Genomic DNA, 7461 nt, shown 5'->3' with positions numbered 1-7461 from the left:
GGGTGGCGTGAGTTGCGAAACTATTCCACAATTTTTCAAATGTACACCAAACTTGTAACTCAAATATTCTCCTCCACGATCAGATTGTAGAAACTTTATTTTCTTGTTACGATGATTTTCAACTTCACTCTGAAATTCTTTGAACTTTTCAAATGTTTCATACTTATGTTTCATTAAGTAGATATACCCATATCTGCCTAAGTCATCTGTGAAGGTGAGAAAATAACGATATCCGCCACGAGCCTCAATATTCATCGGACCACATACATCTGTATGTATGATCTCCAACAAATTTGTTGCTCTCTCCATATTATCGGAGAACGGTGTTTTAGTCATCTTGCCCATGAGGCACGGTTCGCAAGTACCAAGTGATTCATAATCAAGTGGTTCCAAAAGTCCATCAGTATGGAGTTTCTTCATGCGCTTTACACCGATATGACCTAAACGGCAGTGCCACAAATAAGTTGCACCATCATTATCAACTCTGCATCTTTTGGCTTCAACATTATGAATATGTGTATCACTACTATCGAGATTCAATAAGAATAGACCACTATTCAAGGGTGCATGACCATAAAAGATATTACTCATATAAATAGAACAACCATTATTCTCTGATTTAAATGAATAACCGTCTCGCATTAAACAAGATCCAGATATAATGTTCATGCTCAACGCTGGCACCAAATAACAATTATTTAGGTCTAATACTAATCCCGAAGGTAGATGTAGAGGTAGCGTGCCGACCGCGATCACATCGACTTTGGAACCGTTTCCCACGCGCATCGTCACCTCGTCCTTAGCCAATCTTCGCTTAATCCGTAGTCCCTGTTTCGAGTTGCAAATATTAGCAACAGAACCAGTATCAAATACCCAGGTGCTACTGCGAGCATTAGTAAGGTACACATCAATAACATGTATATCACATATACCTTTGTTCACCTTGCCATCCTTCTTATCCGCCAAATACTTGGGCAGTTCCGCTTCCAGTGACCAGTCTGCTTGCAGTAGAAGCACTCAGTTTCAGGCTTAGGTCCAGACTTGGGTTTCTTCTCATGAGCAGCAACTTGCTTGTCGTTCTTCTTGAAGTTCCCCTTCTTCTTCCCTTTGCCCTTTTTCTTGAAACTAGTGGTCTTGTTGACCATCAACACTTGATGCTCCTTCTTGATTTCTACCTCCGCAGCTTTCAGCATTGCGAAGAGCTCGGGAATAGTCTTATTCATCCCTTGCATATTATAGTTCATCACGAAGCTCTTGTAGCTTGGTGGCAGTGATTGGAGAATTCTGTCAATGACGCAATCGTCTGGAAGATTAACTCCCAATTGAATCAGGTGATTATTATACCCAGACATTTTGAGTATATGCTCACTGACAGAACTGTTCTCCTCCATCTTGCAGCTATAGAACTTATTGGAGACTTCATATCTCTCAATCCGGGCATTTGCTTGAAATATTAACTTCAACTCCTAGAACATCTCATATGCTCCATGACGTTCAAAACGTCGTTGAAGTCCCGATTCTAAGCCGTAAAGCATGGCACACTGAACTATCGAGTAGTCATCAGCTTTGCTCTGCCAGACGTTCATAACATCTGGTGTTGCTCCTGCAGCAGGCCTGGCACCCAGCGGTGCTTCCAGGATGTAATTCTTCTGTGCAGCAATGAGGATAATCCTCAAGTTACAGACCTAGTCCGTGTAATTGCTACCATCATCTTTCAACTTTGCTTTCTCAAGGAACGTATTAAAATTCAACGGAACAACAGCACGAGCCATCTATCTACAATCAACATAAACAAGCAAGATACTATCAGGTACTAAGTTTCATGATAAATTTAAGTTCAATTAATCATATTACTTAAGAACTCCCACTTAGATAGACATCCCTCTAATCCTCTAAGTGATCACGTGATCCAAATCAACTCAACCATGTTCGATCATCACGTGAGATCGAGTAGTTTCATTGGTGAACATCATTATGTTGATCATATCTACCATATGATACACGCTCGACCTTTCGGTCTCCGTGTTCCGAGGCCATATCTGTATATGCTTGGATCGTCAAGTATAACCTGAGTATTTCGCGTGTGCAACTGTTTTGCACCCGTTGTATTTGAACGTAGAGCCTATCACACCCGATCATCACGTGGTGTCTCAGCACAAAGAACTTTCGCAACGGTGCATACTCAGGGAGAACACTTCTTGATAATTTAGTGAGAGATCATCTTATAATGCTACCGTCAATCAAAGCAAGATAAGATGCATAAAAGATAAACATCACATGCAATCAATATAAGTGATATGATATGGCCATCATCATCTTGTGCCTGCGATCTCCATCTCCGAAGCACCGTCCTGATCACCATCGTCACCGGCGTGACACCTTGATCTCCTTCGTAGCATCATTGTCGTCTCGCCAATCTCATGCTTCCACGACTATCGCTACCGTTTAGTGATAAAGTAAAGCATTACATCGCGATTGCATTGCATACAATAAAGCGACAACCATATGGCTCCTGCCAGTTGCCGATAACTCGGTTACAAAACATGATCATCTCATACAATAAAATTTAGCATCATGTCTTGACCATATCACATCACAACATGCCCTGCAAAAACAAGTTAGACGTCCTCTACTTTGTTGTTGCAAGTTTTACGTGGCTGCTACGGGCTTAAGCAAGAACCAATCTCACCTACGCATCAAAACCACAACGATAGTTTGTCAAGTTGATGCCGTTTTAACCTTCGCAAGGACCGGGCGTAGCCACACTCGGTTCAACTAAAGTTGGAGAAACAGTCACCCGCAAGCCACCTCTGTGCAAAGCACGTCGGGAGAACCGGTCTCGCGTAAGCGTACGCGTAATGTTGGTCCGGGCCGCTTCATCCAACAATATCACCGAACCAAAGTATGACATGCTGGTAGGCAGTATGACTTATATCGCCCACAACTCACTTGTGTTCTACTCGTGCATATAACATCAAACCATAGAACCTAGGCTCGGTTGCCACTGTTGGGGAACGCAGTAATTTCAAAAAAAATCCTACGCACACGCAAGATCATGGTGGTGCATAGCAACGAGAGGGGAGAGTGTTGTCTACGTACCCTCGTAGACCGCAACGGAAGCGTTGACGCAATGTAGAGGAAGTAGTCGTACGTCTTCCCGATCCGACCGATCCAAGCACCGTTACTCCGGCACCTCCGAGTTCTTAGCACACGTACAGCTCGATGACGCTCCCCGGGCACCGATCCAGCAAAGCTTCGGGGATGAGTTCCGTCAGCACAACGGCCTGGTGACGATGATGATGTTCTACCGACGCAGGCCTTCGCCTAGCACTGCAACGATATGACCGAGGTGGAATATGGTGGAGGGGGGCACCGCACACGGCTAAGGAACGATCACGAGGATCAATTGTGTGTCTAGGGGTGCCCCCCTGCCCCCGTATATAAAGGAGCAAGGGGAGGAGGCCGGCCGGCCCCCATAGGCGCGCCAGGAGGAGTCCTCCTCCTAGTAGGAGTAGGACTCCTACTAGGAGGGGGAAAGAGGTGGAGAGGGATAGGGAAAGGGGGGGGCGCCGCCCCGTTCTCCTAGTCCAATTCGGACCAGGGGGGAGGAGGCGCGCGGCCCACCTCTGGCAGCCCCTCTCTTTCTCCACTAAGGCCCATATGGCCCATTACTTCTCCCGGGGGGGGTTCCGGTAACCCTCGGTCTCTCCGGTTTTCTCCGAAATCACCCGGAACACTTCCGGTGTCCGAATATAGCCGTACAATATATCAATCTTTATGTCTCGACCATTTCGAGACTCCTCGTCAGGTCCGTGATCACATCCGGGACTCTGAACTAACTTCAGTACATCAAAAATGCATAATCTCATAATAACTGCTATCGTAACGTTAAGCGTGCGGACCCTACGGTTCGAGAACAATGTAGACATGACTGAGACAAATCTCCGGTCAATAACCAATAGCGGGACCTGGATGCCCATATTGGCTCCTACATATTCTATGAAGATCTTTATCGGTCAGACTGCATAACAACATACGTTGTTCCCTTTGTCATCGGTATGTTACTTGCCCGAGATTCGATCGTCGGTATCCAATACCTAGTTCAATCTCGTTACCGGCAAGTCTCTTTACTCGTTCCGTAATACATCATCTCGCAACTAACTTATTAGTTGCAATGCTTGCAAGGCTTATGTGATGTGCATTACCGAGAGGGCCCAGAGATACCTCTCCGACAATCGGAGTGACAAATCCTAATCTCGAAATACGCCAACCCAACATCTACCTTTGGAGACACCTGTAGAGCTCCTTCATAATCACCCATTTACGTTGTGACGTTTGGTAGCACACAAAGTGTTCCTCCGGCAAACGGGAGTTGCATAATCTCATAGTCATAGGAACATGTATAAGTCATGAAGAAAGCAATAGCAACATACTAAACGATCGGGTGCTAAGCTAATGGAATGGGTCATGTCAATCAGATCATTCAACTAATGATGTGACCTCGTTAATCAAATAACAACTCTTTGTTCATGGTTAGGAAACATAACCATCTTTGATTTACGAGCTAGTCAAGTAGAGGCATACTAGTGACACTCTATTTGTTTATGTATTCACACACGTATTATGTCTCCGGTTAATACAATTCTAGCATGAATAATAAACATTTATCTCTACTACTAAAAAGAACGTAAGGTTTCCATTTCACATCTCTTTCGTCTAACCTTCCATATATACGTCCCACTTTTTCCTTATCCTCTTTGATTTTTTCCTCCCATATTTGATTTTTCTCCCATCCATTCAATTGTCTCATATTTATTATCTTATCAAAATAAACACATATTTTGTTGGCAACTCATTAAATTCTTACCAAATAAGTGCTTAACAATAAAATCGCAGATAAATCATGGCGATTGCATACAAAGATTTGGTAAGATTTTAGCGTATCAATATAATAATATACATGGTTTCACAAAAACATTAATACAATAATAGACGTGCAGTCAGGGGCTAATCTACTAGAATGTTTATACTCCCGTTGCAACGCACGGGCAATTTTCTAGTCATGATATAAGAAAATAAATAATAACTTTATTATTGCCTCTAGGGCATATTTCCTTCATGGAGCCGTACTACTGTGGCCCCCAGGCCAAGTACCTCTGTGTTGCGGTAGTAGGGGCGGATGTAATTTTTTACATCCGCGCCTCCGAAGTAGTACCGCGCCCCGTGCGCGGTAGTACCGTGCGCGGCCTAATCCAGCAGCCACGCGGTAGTACCGCTCCCCAGCGGTAGTACCGTGTCGGATTTTTGCACCGTTTGTTTTCCAGCGGAAGTAGGCACAGATGTAATTTTATTCATCTGCACCCTTCCCAGGCTAGGGCTTTCCTGCCTTGCGGTAGTACCACAAGGCGGAGCGGTAGTACCACGCTCGCAGTAGTACTGCCCCCTGTCAGGCCTACTCTAGCCCCCGCTGCTGCCGCGGTAGTACTGTGGTGGCCCACGATAGTACCGCGTGGCCTTGCGGTAGTACTACGCCTCCAGAGCGGTAGTACCGCGCGTCGCGGGCTGGTTAAGTGGATAACGGTTGGATTTCGCCCACCACTATAAAAGGGTCGTCTCCTACCTCTAGTTGACCACCTCTTCCAACCCTAAGCTCCATTGTTGCTCCAAGCTCCATTTTCGCCCGATCTCACTCCCTAGCCAATCAAACTTGTTGATTTTCTCGGGAGTGGTTGAGAAGGCCCCGATCTACACTTCCACCAAGAGAAATTTGATTCCCCCCACTAATCCCTTGCGGATCTTGTTACTCTTGGGTGTTTGAGCACCCTAGACGGTTGAGGTCACCGTGAAGCCATAGTCCATTGTGGTGAAGCTTCATGGTGTTGTTGGGAGCCTCCAATTAAGTTGTGGAGATTGCCCCAACCTTGTTTGTAAAGGTTCGGTCGCCGCCTCCAAGGGCACCAATAGTGGATTCACAGCATCTCGCATTGTGTGAGGGCGTGAGGAGAATACGGTGGCCCTAGTGGCTTCTTGGGGAGCATTGTGCCTCCACACCACTCCAATGGAGACATACTTCCCCTCAAAGGGTAGGAACTTCGGCAACACATCCTCGCCTCCACCGGCTCCACTCTTGGTTATTTCGTGCCTTTACTTGTGCAAGCTTATTTATGTTGTATCTCTTGCTTGCTTGTGTTCCTATCGCTGTTGCATCATATAGGTTGCTCACTTAGTTGCATATCTAGACAACCTACTTTGATGCAAAGTTTAAATTGTTAAAGAAAAGCTAAAAATTGTTAGTTGCCTATTCACCCCCCCCCCTCTAGTCAACTATATTGATCCTTTCAACGGTGGTGGTCAATGAAGGGTGTATCAATCCATCGAGTACACTCTGGGCTCGAGTCTTTCTGGATGTTAATAAACCACTTGTCCGTTTTGTGCCAATAACACTGAAGGAGAGAGTGAAGTATGGAGTCTATTATGAAAAGTTGCCGGACTTTTGCTTCGTATGTGGATTAATGGGTCACCTAGCTAAAGAATGTGGTGACGGTGTACACGACCCAATCTCGTTCGAATGGGGTGACTGGTTGCTATGGGCCCCGGAACTGATAAATGACAGCTCCATGGGCAATCGGGGAGGAAGTAATGGAGGAGGGCGAGGCAGAATGGGGGGAGAGGAGAAAGTGGAGGAAGGTTTGGTCGAGGGGGTTCAGATGGGAGAGGAAGAGGAGCCGGGAGCACTGGAGATCCTGGAGGCAACAAAGGGGAACCCACAACAAAGGATTACACTTGCCAATTTTTTGAGGTGCCGTCTGGAAACAATGCCCGAAAACATTTAGTTTCGGCTGATGGTACAGTTAACATTAGGGGCCAGCCCATCCCGAATCTGGTTGGTAAGGTGGCTGGCATAGTTCTTTTGATTGAGGGGTCGACTCCAAGTTCCTTGGACCCCTCGACAAGCACCCCGGGGAAGGACCCGGTAGTACAGAGAAGGAGGCAAGACGGGAGTGAGGAAGTACAAGACATGGATCAATCCTATGAGGCGGCCTCCTTTGAGGAGGGCCGCCGAGTCTAATGAGGACTTTGTGTTGGAACTGTCGTGGGATTGGCGACCCTGCGACGGTTCGAGAGCTCCGCGATCTTGTGGAGTCATGTGCGCCGTCGGTTCTTTGCATCGTTGAAACTCAACTAGCGAAAAACCAAGTGGAGGGATTGGCGGTTTCTTTAGGTTTTAATAATAGGTTTGCCGTTCCGAGCTTGGGACGAAGTGGTGGTCTTTGTATTTTTTCAAAAGATGTTATCAATCTTGAAATAAAAAATTATTCACAGTATCACATTGATTCATGGATTTCAGAACCAAGGAAGGATTAGTGGCGCCTCACTACTTGCTTCTATGGGTAGGCGAACCGTAGTTTGAGATATAAAACATGGGATACCATGAAGAGATTAAGAGGGGAAAGCACATTG

Source organism: Triticum dicoccoides, chromosome 2A, assembly GCF_002162155.2.
Source record: "Triticum dicoccoides isolate Atlit2015 ecotype Zavitan chromosome 2A, WEW_v2.0, whole genome shotgun sequence".
NCBI classification, from domain to species: domain Eukaryota; kingdom Viridiplantae; phylum Streptophyta; class Magnoliopsida; order Poales; family Poaceae; genus Triticum; species Triticum dicoccoides.
Note: the sequence above shows the minus strand (reverse complement) of the source record.